Consider the following 16,168-nt stretch of genomic DNA (forward strand, 5'->3'; position numbering starts at 1 on the left):
AAGAGATTCAGCCAAAACCCGTCCCCTCCCTGATCGATAGATGCACAGCCTTGCTCCATTGCCTGTTGATCGACCCCAAACACCACCGGCAAATAAGAGAGAAAAAAAAAATCCATTTCTCCTCTTAAACATCCCGATACTTTATGGTACGGGGAAGCTGCCCGGGCACCTAGGAGCTGGGGAGGGCACAACCCCGGGGAGGACCTCCCCGGACAGCCCCAGCCCAGAGTTCCTTTAGCCGGGACTTCACTGCCCGAGCCTGGGCAAAGTCCCCCCACCGAGAGCCCCCGGAGCTGTCACCTTCGCGGGGGACAGAACCGGGGATCCCCCTGGTCCCTGGGAAGATGGAGCCGGGCTCAGCCCGGCCGCATTAGCAATGCTAAGAGCCCATGTGAATGCTCACTCCGAGGGGCAGAGATTAAGCAGGCATTAGTTGTAATAGCCGAGGGCTGCTCTGCCTATTGATTTTCCTTTTTTTTTTTTTTTTTTTTTTTTTTTTTTTTTTTTTGGCAGTATTAATATAGCCGAGCCCGTCGGTCAACCGCAGCGAAACTGATCCTTTGCCCAAAACACCTCTCTCTACGTGCCCCCCGCGCACCGACACGTTCATTTCTTCACGCCACACCGGAGCGAGCCGCCCCCGGCGCCCTCCCCTCCCCGGCCCGCCCGCAGCCCCCGGCCCCGACCCCGACCCCACACCCCAGCGAGGCAGGCGGAGGGGGGCAGCCCAAAACTTTGTCCCCCCCCCTCCCCAATCCATGTCACAGCCGATAACCCAGTGACTGCGAACGGCTCTTCCCTCCTTGCAGGAAAAGTGCCTGGGAAGCCCTCCCCTCGCCGGCTTCCCCTCCTCCCTTCCCCAGACAGGGTGAAGACCCCCTCAAAAGTTAGAGGCACACTTACAGTTGCTCTTCCAGCTCCAGCCTCCTCCCAACATATCAGCTCAAGGGGGCAGATTTTTTTTTTTTTTTAATATATATATATTTTTACCCCCCCCCCATCTCCTCTCCAGCCTAACTCACGCCTTCCTCCGACCCAGCCGGGCGCTTTGGGGCCGGAGCCCCCTTCGCCTGCCGCCCTCCTCGCCCCTCGGCCAGCCGCGGCTCCCAGGCGGCTGTGCCCGAGCCACGAGTGCCCGGCGACACACGCACACTCACCACTCGCTCTCTCGCTCGCTCGCTCTCTCTCTCCCTCGCACACACACACACGCACACACACACACACCCCGCACGGGAGAGGGGGAGAGAGAGAGGGAGAGGAGAAAATGAAATTTATTATTGATAGAAAAGACTTTAAAGACAATTTCTGGTTATTGTTTCGCTCTGGAGAGAAAGGAAAAAAAAAAAAAAGAAAAGGGAAAAAAAAAAAAAAAGAGAGGGGCTTTTCTCCCCACCCCGACATAATGAAACGTCTTTTGTGTGGCACCGAACAATACCAAACAAGTATTCTAATAAATAGCCACTTTTTTGTTCCGCCGCGGCGGTGAATAGAATTGAGCAGTTGCTTTGCGAGCAGCTGGAGCGCCGCGCCGAGCGGGGAGGTGGAGCCCGGCGCCTTCCTCCTCTTTCTCTTCCCTTTTCCCCCTCTCCCTCACGCACTTTCTCCTCTAACCTTGCCTCTCTCTCTCTCCCTCCCCGCTCCCGCTGGGCCGCTCTCCCCGTCCCCTCCCTTCGCTGCCTCCTGCAGGACCGGGGGCGCCGCAGGTGATGCTCCGCGCACCTGTGCGGCACAGGCACCTCCGGCCGCCCCCCCCTCGCCCATCCCCTCCCCGGCAGCCCCGGGACCCCTCTCCCGCCCCCTCTGCCAGCCCCAAGCCCTGGCAGCCTCCCCCTCCCTCCGCCGGCGAATTTGGGGTTCCCAAGGAGTGCGTCCCTGCAGTGCGTCGCCGGTCCCCCCCTGCCCCGTCCCCCCTATTCTTTCCCAGTCCCCTCCTCTCCCCCCCTTTCTGTCAACATGACGAGCACTCTAGGAAAGGCACTCGATAGAGGTTATTAAAACGGACACAAATCAGCTAAAGATTTCCAGGTAAAGCTCAGGGGAACCCGTTTTCTTTGCCGCGCTGGACGTGTCAGGGTGCGCGCTCGCATGTGCGCGCCGGAGAAACCGGGGAGGGGGCGGGCGGGGGGGCGGGGGCCCGCAGGGGATGGCCCTGACCCTACCGGGGCTCGGGGCGGCCGCCGGGAGGGCTGTGGCTGCTTTCCCCCTGCAGGGGGACCAGGAGCACCGGGGCCAGAGAGCTCCGAGCAGCCGCTGGGGACAGTCGCCCTACCGCCGCCGGAGCTCCTTTCATCGCGGGCTGGAGCTAGTCCTCGTAAAAAAAAACATGTAAGAAATGTTGATAGTAATAATAAAACCCGACGCTGTCCTCCGGTATGCTTGACAGCTAGAGCCCTGCTTGTCTCGCAAAGGCTCTAGAAAGCCGCCCCCCCCGGGTTCAAACAAACCGTAGCACCTGCTGCAAAGACTGGAGCGCGGAAAGGTTGCCTCGCCGGCTGCTTTGCCTTGCTCAGGGCTGGTGCACCCAGCCATTAGGGAGCCCGCAATAAAAAGTACTTTTCTTTCGAATTTCAGCCGCCGCCGCCGTTTACAGACCCCTACCCTCGGCTGGAGGCTGACGGGGAGCGGGGGGGAGCGGACGGGCGTGGGCTGGGGACCTGGCATCGAGCCTCACGCTCTCATCGGGGGGGCTCGAAGCCACCCCTTGGCCAAGGCACGGTGCTCGCCCGCCCCTCCCCGGCCGTCCCGGAGGAGGCGAGAGCCCCGTGGGTCCCCGGGGGGGCGCAGGGGCACCCCTGTGTCCCACCCTGCTCGCCCCTTGCGCTGCCAGGGCGCTCCCGTGTGCGTGTGCGGAAACATTTTCTCCCCCCGCCCTTTTCTTTTTTTTAAAAACCACCTCCCCCCCCCCTCTTTTAAGTGGATTTTTGCTCTCACTTCAATAACACGCCGGCACTAATTAGCTGCAATATTAAGAAACGCTGCTAAATGACAGTTTTATCGGGTTTGTGCAGATAGGAGGAACGCGGGGACCCAGCGCAATACCCATCCAATGCGTTCGGCGCTGGATCCCCGCCAGCAGCCACCGCTCTCCCTTTTTATATGGAAAAATGGCAACATTTTGGAAAGCAGCTTTAAAACTTTGACTTATATTTTACATGCTAAATAACGGGGAGAATGGCGACGGCGTTACAGAAAGCTTCAAACCCTGCAAATATTTGAATGGGGCTTTTTTGTAAAGTAGAGCAGCTGTCAGTCAGCTGGCTTTGACAGCCTGCCACAATTTTGTCATTTAATAGTGGGTGTTAGGCTAAGTGCAAAACACTCTGGCAAACAGATGTCAAACCTACATCTCATATAAATGGGGGTTGTAAAATTGAGTTTTAACCCACATATAGGGTTTTAAAAAGCGGTGCCAGTGTGTAAACTGTATACCAAATAGAGATGCTGACAATCTCCCGTGTGGGCTTGTTATTTAAAGTAGGCTTATTTAGAAATCTGACCTCCAAATTATGCTAAATCTTCCTTCATTTCAAACAGTGGAATATGAGAGCACTGCTTGGGAAAGTCGAAATTAAGGACAGATATGATGGCTCACTGAAAGGGGCTGATTGCCGTATATACTGAAAAAAAAATAGGGCTCCTCATTTCCTCCACACGCTGTTGGTCTTCCCAACGTGAAGTGCTTAAAGAAAGGAAAGAAGAAAGGCAGGAAGGAGGCACGAAGGGAGAGAAGGGAGGGAGGAAGGGAGGAAGGGAGGGAGGAAGGGAGGGAGGAAGGAAGGGAGGAAGGGAGGAAGGAAGGAAGGAAGGAACGAAGGAAGGAAGGAAGGAAGGAAGGAAGGAAGGAAGGAAGGAAGGAAGGAAGGAAGGAAGGAAGGAAGGAAGGAAGGAAGGAAGGAAGGAAGGAAGGAAGGAAGGAAGGAAGGAAGGAAGGAAGGAAGGAAGGAAGGAAAGGCTTGGCAGGGTCCAAGTTCTGACTTTTCTACAGAGTACTCGAGGGGCTTGCTTTGGTAGAAGGCGGCACGGAAGGGAAAGACCACGAACACAACGAGGAGGCAGCGGCACCAGCCTGCTCCTTTAGGGCGAACGGGGCACCCTGCGGGAAGGTGGCCGGAGCCGGTGCAGGGGGTGGCAGGGGACATTAGGAGCGGCAGCGGGACAAATAACGCTCAACGCGGTTAGTCCCATCCGAAGTCACACTTCGACAGCCGTTTTTCTTTTAGGAGCTCACGTTTCCAAGATTTGTCTCTTCGCCGAGATGTGGTTTTCCCCTGCGCTTCCAGGGACGCCCCTGACAAATGTACTTTGAACATTTGAAAGTGTCATAAATATTTATACCAAAAATTCTTCGTTGCCTCAGATGGCCGGAACGAAGCAAGAACAGAAAAGAGTGTAATTCATCGCACAACTCGTATCATATGGATGGTAACAAATTCCCCAGGATAAGTCTGCACCCACATTATCGTTTCGGAAGCTAAACGTGTTGCTTTCTAAACAAGTCGACATGAGGGGATTAAATGAAACAAGCGTATTTAGAATTGCTCCTATTATTAATTAACCGTAGTTTAGACGCGCTCAGCTGATTTCCTTGCCGAGCACTCAGTTACAAGAGCTGCACGGTCCTCGCTGATGCTAAACGAGTGGAGGAATGCACACGGGGCGACTATTGATCTCACAGTTACAGCTGTCCGCCGTCTTTGAGTCCCATTTGCCCCGAATTCTTCCCCCCACCCTCCAAAATAATAACGACAGGAATAAATCCCGCAGGCTCCTCTGTCTGATTGCAGCGTTCCCCTTTTCGCAGCTCTGCAAAGCCCCTTCGGACCCCACCATCGTGGATGTGCCCGGGCCGCTGGCTCAGCCCCCCAAGGGCAGGGGGAGAGGGGATGCCCACGATCCCCGGCCGGCTGCGGGAGGGGGCTCGGGGCCGCCCCCAGCCGGGGCAGTAAGCCCCGTTTTTTTCTTTTTCCCCGCCGGCTACGAAATCAGGCTGCGGGGAGAAGGTAGTGGGGGATGCTCGGGTCACGCCGGCTCCCATGCCACCGCAGCTGCGTGCCTGGCACCGGGCGAAATCGTGACAGGGCAAGGCTTGTTTTCTCTTGGCACAGCCGCCTCCGAGTTTTTAGAAGTCGGTTGCAGCAGCAACTCTGCCGAGCAGCTTGCGAAAACGCACCGAGTGGCTCTGAGGCTCTTCCTCGGGTCCGGGGTGCAGCCGGGGACGGTCCTTTATTCAATTCCCTCCCGCAGGAAAATGCCCGCAGCTATTATCCAGCCCATCTGCCCGAAAAGAAAAGCTCTGGTAAAACCGCGACCCTGATTTTCGAGCAACAAACCGGCCGACAAATCTGGAACAAAATATTTACCGAAGCTGCTTCTTGATAGATAATGAAAAACTCCCATTGGCACCTAAAAATGGGCATTCCGTTAGCTCTACTCTTACTGCTTTTTTTTTACCAGGATGCTTGTACGAGCGAGCCCTTCATTGCTTTCCAACACAGACACAGCTGCCGCGACACAGTTCTGAAGCTCAGAAGTCAAAATACAATTGACCTTAGATAAATAGATTTTCTCAACAGCACCGGTTTTATTAAGTCTTGAAATTAAGTCCGGTGACTACCTGGCCATCCTAAAATTGCTCTGAGATGTGGATCTGCGCCGTTTCTAACTGCAGTGTCATCAGAAATCCAGGCACTCAACTTGTATTTATTTCCGTGCTTTGAACACTAACATTAGTATTTCTTCAGGGGGGAAACACTATGGCACAAATTCAAATGATAGATCGGGAAAATGACTCTAAAATAACATAGGAAATGGAAATAAAGATGAGTACGATTTTACCATTTAAAGATTAAATTGGGCTTGTGCTGTTGAATTGAAATACAAAGATGGTTAAAATTGTGTCTTCACTGAAGTGAAATCAGAGTGAAGGCATGAGATCTGTAATACGAAGGCCACAGCTTGTAAAAATCAACAGGTGAAATCTAATTATATTGCTTTGCAGAGCTCAGTATTCACCATTTGTGTTGATTCTCTCATCGTAATTCATTTTAGAGCAGTAGATAGCCACTGAATTGTTTTCTTAGTGGTTTGTTTTTTTCCTTGCATCTCAGATTTGCCCCTGCTTTGAATACATTCTCAAGTCTGAACCACACTGCTCAGGTGCAAAATATACCTTGCATGACCAAGGTGCAGATCAATTTTTCAAGTGGCTTGTGAGTAGAAAATACGGGGCGGGGACAAGGCATGCCACTGCAATGTAATCCAGTCCTTTGAGGAAATCATTAAATTTGAAGCTATTGCTGTAAAATGGAGCTTAGTCTAACATCAGGCTTTGTGTCTTATCAGAGAGGAAAAACTATCACTCCTTGTTGAGGAATGAAGCGTTTGGATGCTTTGTCATCACTGTCACCTATGAGACCACTAGAACATTTTACAGCTTTAAGAAGTCAGTTTCTTTCTGGGCATTCAAGCACATGTAACAAAAGGTTTGCTTTTTACTGTGATGGCAAAAATGTTTCCCCATCTTTTATATGTTTAATATTATTTATTTGTGTTCATCATTTAACATTATTTGTGTTATCACTCAGGGGAAGTGATAGCATATTGTCCACTCGATGCCCTGGATATAAATGAAAATAGAGCTTATGTATTTTTTCTATTAACTTTTCTATTAGTTTCTAATGCAACTAATGTTTCAGTGCTGAAGAAGTGATTTCTTGGGTCACCGAGATGAGAAGGCCATGTCTTGCTAAGACAGCAACTGCTGTGAAGCCATTTGAACCTTTCAGTTCCTCTTCCAGTGAAGATGATTAACTCTTGCTGGCCACGTCAACTCTGTCATCAGGACTGCCGCTGATTCAACCAGTGGGTGAAATTGCCTTTCTGTTACATTAGGTCCAGCTGTGTTGTCATTTTTTTGCCTCAAACTTTACCCAAGTGTCCTGATACCCTGATTGTCCCCACTGCAGAAATTCTGGTCCTTTTACCAAGATGGACATTTCATTTCCCTTTTGAGGAAGCCTGGAAGAAGGACAGAGGACGGTCTGACCCCTCTCCTTGTAGTCAACCCAGACATGAGACAATCTGAACTGCGATCCGGGGACTCATTCCCTACTGCAGCTCACAAAAGCAGTACACGTGCATTGAAATAGAGGAGGCAACTGCGTGTCTCCAATGGCTAAGAAACAGCCTGAGGTCCTTGGGTAAGTCCTTTAGACTCCAATATTTGTAGGGATTCAGGATATTTAGAAATAAAATTTTCACTGAAGTTAATGAAAGCTGTGTACCTAAATCATTGTATTTAAATATATTTATGTATTTAATCTCCCTCGAGATGAAGACTTGAAATATCTGACTTAATCTTGAACCTTCACTGAACCTTGGCTACTCTGGGTTGTTCCAAGAACACCCAGGAGCATCACAGAGGAATTACAAGTATAAATGCTCCAATACTTTTAACGAGAAGTAGAGAGGCAACAAACGTGTTAAGGTTTCTATTTACCACCACTACACTGACTGTGAAAGTGGGAAATAATGATCAGAATATCTGAGGAATGTTGCCTAGCTTGAAAACATCTCTGCTAGTAATGTGATGACTGTCTTGTGGAGTTGTGGTTGCTGGGAATTCACACTCTGATTTTATGGAGAGATAAAAGAGTGGAGTTTATATGGAATAAACCCCTTTTGAATAAAACAATCTGCATAAATGCTTTAAGAAAGCCTATAATTATGATAAAAATGTTGCTCAGAGTTAAAATTATGAAGCAATCAAAATTTATAAACAGTCTCTCATCGACTTTTAATCATACTTTCTCATATACAAACTGTAGAAAACATATAGTAGCAATATATAACAATACACATTTTATTTTCAGTAAATTAGGGTCCCATCCCATACTCTTTAATCAGACAAAGCTTGACTTGTCAAGCTCTTCCGGAGTACCCTTAAATGTTGAAAACCACATGAAGGCCACTAGTTTCATATACACTCAGCCAAGGCTTTATCCTGTTAGTAGCTGAACACCCCTGGAGAAGCACTGTGCACCCTTTGGGCTAGATCCAAAGCTTTCTGTGGTCAGGTCTTATTTCCATCAACAGACTCTGGATTGGGGCCTCTTCTCCCACTGCCTTCTCTGGGGACACTTGCTTAGTATAACATGGGATATGACCCATATTTCCCCTGAAATTACTTTGGAGGCATTGCTCTTCATTTGTAATTCATTAATGAGAATGGTTAAATTATATGCATCATCTAGGACTTGGATGGCAAGAGATATTCAAAGGAAGGAGTATTTGCAATGGGAACCTTGCCAATTTGAATGGTAGCCTACCATGTCTATAAGCTCCATTGTTTCCTTTGAGCTGAACTAGCTGAACACATTCAGGATGCGTTCTGACATGCACTCTGCATGTCTCCCTCTGAGTCATGAGAAATGCTATCACTGATATGTCAAATTAATGAAATATTTGCTTCTAATTATATATATATATACATACTATATATATACACACTATATATATTTATATACTATATGTATCGTAGTATATATACATACTATATATATACACACTATATATAACTATATATATATATATTTTTTTAAATCACAGCATTGTTAGATTTCTTTCTGAAACAGAATAGCATGCAAACCCTTGCACCTGGATTCCTTATAGATAAAATGAGATGATACGCTAACTGTTCAACTCTCCTTAATTATCAGAATAACCTTTTCTGTTAAAACATTGATTTAAATGGAATTTTCAGGTAGGCATATTAATAAGGAATAGCTGCAGTGATTTTCACAAGGTTTACATCCTTCTAATGGAGGTCAAATAATGTCCATAAATACACTATCTCAATGCTCTCAAGAAGACAGACCCTTGTGTGACCTTATATTTATTCTAGTTTTCTTCATGTCCTTGGGAGCTTGTCCACACTTCCATGATCAAAAGTCTGAACCAAAGGTCCCCAGGAGGGTAAGTGGCAAGGAGGACTTCAGAAAGTCTCCTTCCGAAGTCTGTGGGGAAGAATCCAAGAAATGCTTATCCTTTCAGTTTGAGGAACAACATGAACATTTTGAAGCTTTTGAAAGAAATGATGTTGTATTTTATATCCGTTCCACATGCTTGGAGTGGAAGCATATTTTGGGCTTGAGAAAATAAAACCTCAGCCTCATCTACAACTGGATGATTTAGATGGCAGTATATATACATATATATATATTTAGAAGGATGAAGAAGCACTTGAATGCAGTTTCATATGCATTTTTTGATAGAATTGGGATGTCAAATAATGGCATTCCAGGACATGTTTGTTCCATCCAAAATAAATAAATAAATAAATAAATAAATAAATAAATAAATAAAGACAATTTTTATTTTTAGAGAGAAGATTTTTTTTTTCTTTTCACTGTTCATTTTTCTCACTTTTGGGGCATGCCTGCAGAAAAATTGTGTAGAAGTTCTCTTCTGTGATTAATATGATTAATATGACATTCTTTTTAACATAGACTTGTTCGTTATGAACTTTCTATATTTAACAGTCTATAACCAATGAATATAAATTCTCATTTGTATCTATGCACGGGCCTAAAATGTAGTTATGTTTCCCACAACAGCTGAGATAGATGAGTGCATTGTGAGTAGTCTCTGTAGGATGGAGGGGAAAAGTACTCCAAAGAAACCTAAACAAACATAAAGCATGAAACCAGACATTCCTTATGCTCACATTAAAATTATATTGAAAATTGGGAGCACGAACTACCAAACTAGGCTTCTTTCTGTTTTACAGACTGTAACATTTGTTTAAAAAAATCTAGAGCATAATTGTAAATTCAAATTTCCTACCCATTCTTACATCGACATTTGTGTTTTTCTCTTAACATCTCCCACATGTTAATGCAGCAGCTTCTTAGCCCTCTTGTTACTTATCACATTCAACGTAACAGTTTAGCAAATTCTCCAATTGTGTTCGTGCTCGCTTTCACAGACATGGAGAGCAATTTGATGTGTCCTTTTAATGAGTCATTTTCATGCAAGGAGGAAAACAGTGGTTGGGGAAGTTATTAAAGCTTTCTGCTCATTGATTTTAAGACTCTCTGCTGAAACTATGTTGCTTAAAAACCAGCTTGTTTTGTTAGAAGAGTTGAAAACTGTCTTTTCTTCTAAATCCTAAGTTTGAACAACTCCAGATTCCTTCAACTCCTTTGCAGAAGCTGCAGTTTTGTCACTAATTGACTCTGCCACAAAACTGTGGCAGTGAAATATGGGATTTCATTTTATTTCATTTTAAAAAGTTTTTAATACTTGGGCTCCAAACAGAGAGAATGCAAAACTACCTGTGGATGGCAGGGCAGATACTAGTCCAGCAGGTACAGGATTTTTCTCTTCATTTGTAGGAGATGTTGACTCTAAATCATAATGGTGTCAATATAATTATCGTTTTTGTTTTGTTTTGTTTTGTTTTGTTTTATTTTGTTTTTTAACCTGTGCTTCTGCTGATCATTTCAGTGATGTGTTTAATGAATTTATCTTGGTTGAATGCTGAGGTGGACACAGGTTCGAATGCCTGAGAAAACTAATTTCAGAGGATGTTTTTTTCAGAGGAACAAGGAAGTCAGGGCCCAAAAAAATGACTGTGATAAGAAAGATCTGCCAGATCTCCTGCACTGTCCACTGAGGTCACTCCAATAGTCCTCTTACTCCTACCTGTGGTCATATGTGGTTTCTTTTGGGGTTTCATTTACCTGACAGGGCTTAGAGAGGTGGAACATACTCAGCTTTCAAGCAGTACTAAAGCAGTGCTCAACTTTTTGGCTGGAGTGGACCACATTGTAGGACATGGGTATGCTTTCCCAGCCCTTTGTTCTGGGGCAACAACCCAGACATGCCCTAAGTCCATGATGGGGGTAGACCAAGGTGCACCCCATCCTGTCACCACACTCAACTTTTCAACAGATGCACCAGAAAATAATTGTGGCGCATGTGCCAGTGGGTCTCCTGATTTAAACCGTCCAGACTTATTGCTGCTGGGTGTACTGTTGAGCATGTGCACCTTATGAGAATGCATACGGGGGTGGGGGGGTGTGAATGTTTAGCAAAAAAATATAAAAGAAGGTGTACCCAGCACCATGTTGTATATAAGCACATTGCACAAGCATTCTTACTTATGCTTTGCATTTGGCAGGGGCTGTGTGCAGTGCATGCATGCAAAGGATGCATTTTTGTTCATCCACTTTTGGCCATTCTGTTGGGGTGTGGGTGCATGCTGGAGCCCTTGGGAAGGAAGGCTGCAGGACACAAACTGCCTGAGAGATTCATTCAGACAATAGCTCCCTCCCAGGGGCAAGATGGGGGAGCAGGACACAAGAAAGAGGCTCCAGGTTTGAATCAATATTTTTCTGGACTGGATCTTGCCTGCTGCACACATTTTAAGTTTTACATAGGTACTACTTGTTTCTACTAATCAGTCTCACAAAAACATTTTATTAGAATAAATGATTGGCAGAATGCAAAACCTGTAGGGCTTACATGAATAAAATATATATATATACATTTCAAATATATATATTTTATTAATTAAAGAATAGTTTTATAAAAACACTGATCTTCCACAATTTAATGAAAATATAGATGAAATTGGTAGCTAAAGCTACTGGTAAACATCATTTATGGAGCACAGGCTTAAGAATATATTTTCCAAAATGAATAAACAAAATGCCGATTGTTTATTAAAAATACTAATTCAATAATAATAATAATAAAAGTTTTAAGTTTATTTTGTGCATTAGCAAAATAACATTGGCTGTACTTAAGATCTGTATAGAAGAATGACACAGGTCATTGTGAAATCTTAAAAGTCTTACTGAACAGTGAAACCACTGCAGTACATGCTGAACTACTTAAGACAGACATGAATTGTCCAAACAAAATAATTTGATACTGGCTGTTTTCCACATTTTAATTAGCAAGAACAGATGGCTGTTGCATAATCCTATTTAATGTCTGTGCTTGGTATCTCCCAAATAGCTCAGTGATTAAGTTCATACCTTAGTGTGGCTAAATGCATTAGCTGAAAGCAAACCACTAAGATTCACTTTCTGACATGGGCATAATGCAAGCGTGTTTCCTTCCACTAACCTGAGAGAAAAGCCTCTATTAACTCATAGTCTGTTGGTTGTGAAGATGCCCAGAGGTATTTTGTATAAATGCATATTGATGTCCCATGCGAGTTTTAACTCCCCAGCAGAGTTTCTTTGGTAACTGAGATCAGAGTGCCCCCATTATATAATCACCACTCTCAACACATGCAGCCTAATCATGCAATTGATCACTCATTTAGAGTTTGGGAATTCTCTGGACAGCTCTGTGCAGCTAACCCTTGCTGTGCAATGGGCTGTGCGGGCCTGGCAGCTACCAGAGGTGGCATTGTACAGGGGCAAAGGAGGGATGGTAGGGAAGATGTTGAGCTCTGCAGCCCACCTGTCTGTCACACAGGGTCCTGAGGCACAGCAAGGCTGTGAGTATCTCTCCTCCTCCTCGTCATTGCTGCTGCTGTGTTTGACTGCTATTTACCACAAAGCGATAAGTTCTATTAATTATCATTGATAACAAGCTACACTCACATGTGTATGAAACATGAAAAAAAGTAAACTCTCATCATTTAAGACTTCTGGTATCACAGACAGCAAAGTTCTACCCTGTATACCTAGTGCTACCTTTTTTTCTTTCCCTTTTCCTTCTGCTGATTTCATTGAGGTTATAAGATACAAGTTATATAGTTGGCAACTCACTCCTGCTTCTTTATTCGAGTCTTAATGTTCAGGGACTACTTTGTCCTATGTTCATGTAAAATGTGGTGCTATAAGTGTGTACTTTACCATCTGAGGATGTATATTTTAAGATGCTTGACTGTTTCTTCATATGAGAAAATAAAATTGCTAGTTGCACAGCAAGGGTATGAGTAGTTTGTGATAGAAAACTTCTGTACACTTGGACAAATTAAAAGTTGACTATCAATACATATGTATATATATATTTGAAACTTACAGTAGAAATTAACATGTGCTATGGTAAAAAGCAATTCTAAGTGGTTACACAAGATTTTAAGTTTTACTATCCCAACTCAATTGCTCTCACTTAAAAAATAAACAAACAAATGAACATCAAAACAGAAAAAAAACCCACACCCTAATTATGATATATGTTATCTCTGTGCCAATATATTTTGTTACACGAGTCTTGAACATCTATTGTGTAGCTTTCTGTGCATTTTAATAAAATTTTTAAAAAATTAAAGATAGGATACATATCTCTATTTGTTGTGGTATTGTATTGGATGACAGAATGTATGTATCTCAGTGAGGTGTGTACATATATTTTTATAAGGAAATGGTAGTGTATAGCTGGTGTGAAATGGCAGGTTTGCCTGAAAGTCAAAGGAATTCCTTCTATGACTGGCAAATTTACAAGGAACTTGTTTAATGTCTTTCCCTACTGCAATCTGCAAGTCCTGATTTCATAGTGATAAATACCAATTCATTTTTGCATGGAATTTTTGGCATCATCTCTCCACCTGGAATTTACTGTATGAAAACTCCACATATTGACACTGTGACTCATCTTTCTTATTTGTATGATTCTGTCTTATTTTCAGATGAAATAATAGTCTCATACGTGAGGCCTCGGTGGAAGCACATTGTGGAAGAACAGATATATAATCTCATATTTGGTTTTATATAAAGAAGTAATTTTAATGAATATAATTATTAAAGTTTAGCAAAAAGAGAAAACATCAATATGGTTCTGTGTCAGCACTGGCATCATTCACCGAACCAAGACCACAAAAAAACTCACCAAAGTTTTTTTGTCATTGCATTGTAAATTAAGGACAGCCTATTTCTTTCTGAAGTCCAGCAACAGTAACTGTTGTATAAATGATAAAGAGAACGGAACTTTTAACAAGTCCAAGAGGCCTTTTTCATGTTCTCAAGACATTTTCTCTGCAATACCTTTGTCTTTACCTGTAAAATGTTGCTACTGCAAGCTTCACTAAGTCTGGCTTTCACTCAGGAGGCAGAAAGAAACACAACTCAAGCCCAAGCAAATGTTTATGGACAGGACTTGAGATAGACGTGTCATAAAAAAGATATCTCTCAAATCCTAAAGCAGATTTCATGGTCAGTATTCACCAGTCCTTCCTACCACAGATCTCCTGCTGGATATTAAAGAGACTTCAATGACAGAAAACATCTGTACATGTTATTGTCAGGGTGTATATTAGAATACATCTAGAATTAATTTAATACTCCAATGAAAAGTAGGTGAAGAAGCAGTACTACAGACAATGTAATATACTATTACCACGGGGAAAGGTTATATATATATATATATATATATATATATAACGTCTTTATGCAGTTCTGTTTGTATGTTTTATTTCAGGCAAACTCCATGTAGAAATGTATAAAAAGCCCCCTTATTCCATCCTTGTCCAACAACTATAAGAAAAAAAAAAAGTGTTCAAAGAAGTTAGATTCATTATGGGGTATTCTGTGCTTGCTAGTGATTTTTTTTTTTTAATGTTCATTTAGAATAAAGGCATGAAAATAAATGATAAAGTTCTTTTCTTTATACTTTTATGAAGTCCTTATGAAAGTAAAAAGTTTTTGATTCCTCCAAGCAACCACAAGTGGCTAATCTGGGATGCTTGATATCCAGCACAGAGAAAGGAATCTTATTTGAAATCAGGCCATTCTTAACCTCCATTTCTACTTCCTCCATTACTCCACTCCCAAAGACAGTTTATGTGTTAAGCTCTGCATCACCAAGCGAAGCAAAGTATTTCCTACAGACATGGGTGTACGTGGAGAGTCCTTAGGAACTCAAGTGTCCCTCACATTGAATGCTTTTTCTCTGTCGGCCTGGCTTGGAAATAAAAGTCAAAACATTCTCTCATGAGAATCAATGGCAAATTCAAGAGAACACAGAAAATAAAAACATAGTCCAAGTAATGAATGGAATAATTTTCATTGTGTTTGGTTTGGTGTATGGACTCAGTAAATCTCACTTACATAAATGTGTTTTGAAGTTAATTATCTACTAAAATTTCCATCTAAATATATTAAAGAGACATTTTCTTCTTTCTTATTCTGCTGTGAAGTCATTCTAGCATCCAAATGATTGAGCCCTGGCATAAAGCCATTGACATTAAAACGAGGTGTAATAAAGAGAAAAAGGTAATTGCCAGAAGGTCAGTGAAGAAAAAAAGGAAACAGCTGGCACTAGTTTAGCAATAGCACTATTAGCAGTGCTATGAAGTGAAATAGTTACCAAAGAATGGCCATTTGGATGATCTGCATTGAAGAACCTGAAAAATAATGTCATTTTATGATTTGCAGATAATCAGAATCAAGTTGCAGATGCTTCTGTGATTGATAATACATACAGAAAAACTGAGTGGCATTAACCTTGTGAAAAAGTCCATAGGAAAGTCAACAGAAAGAAAGATTTTTTTTTTTTTTTCAAGTGCACAACTGACTTTTTCCTAAAGCACACGTGTAAAATGTTGTTCTCTAGAACTACACCTGATTTTCTACATCGGATATGAAGAGACATGGAGGTAACAAGTTTATGTACAGATATCTAAAATTGGATGAGGTAAGTCCCATCAAAGGTCTCTCTGACGCTGGAACACCAGCAGCTGCATAGCTAGGATCTGGGAATAACATCCTTCAACACCTGCCAACTGCTGCCACACCAGGTTTTTAGCAGGGAACACTACTACTGTGCAGTGACACTACATGAACATAGCAACTCTGCCAGCCCTTGGTTGCGTGGGTTATTTACAGGGTATATTCTGTGGTCTGAAACTTGGAAAGAGGACTCTTGTCTCATGATCTGCATCTGTATTGGGTTTACATGCAAGGTTTTGGTAGTGGGTGGATGCAGGGGAGGCCTCTGTGGGAAGAATCCAGCAGCAGCCCCATGTTAGGTAAGGGCCAGTTTCAGCCAGCTCCAAAGAGACTTGCTGCTAGCCTTATCTGAGCCAGTGAGCTGTTTGGGCTTCTGGGAGAGAAGATTTGAGAAAGGGGCAAAACAAAACTGCTGTGCAACAGCAGTTGGGCAAGAGGGTTGAGAAAATGTGAGAGAACCAGCCCTGCAGACCCCCTGC

The 16,168-nt window shown here is 43.6% G+C and overlaps 1 long non-coding RNA gene across 2 annotated transcripts; it reads left to right on the forward strand.

Moving 5' to 3' along the window:
• The first annotated feature begins 768 nt into the window (after nucleotides 1–768).
• Nucleotides 769–15,108, forward strand: LOC137854647 (uncharacterized). 2 transcript variants are annotated; one of them, XR_011095319.1, is made up of 4 exons: nucleotides 771–2,025; nucleotides 6,696–6,861; nucleotides 6,966–7,199; nucleotides 11,183–15,108. It is a non-coding gene; the product is annotated as an uncharacterized lncRNA (long non-coding RNA). The 2 variants fall into 2 exon arrangements; XR_011095317.1 differs by having other exon boundaries at nucleotides 769–2,025; nucleotides 6,966–15,108.
• Nucleotides 15,109–16,168: the final 1,060 nt, after the last annotated feature.

This window comes from Anas acuta, chromosome 1 (assembly GCF_963932015.1).
Source record: "Anas acuta chromosome 1, bAnaAcu1.1, whole genome shotgun sequence".
NCBI classification, from domain to species: domain Eukaryota; kingdom Metazoa; phylum Chordata; class Aves; order Anseriformes; family Anatidae; genus Anas; species Anas acuta.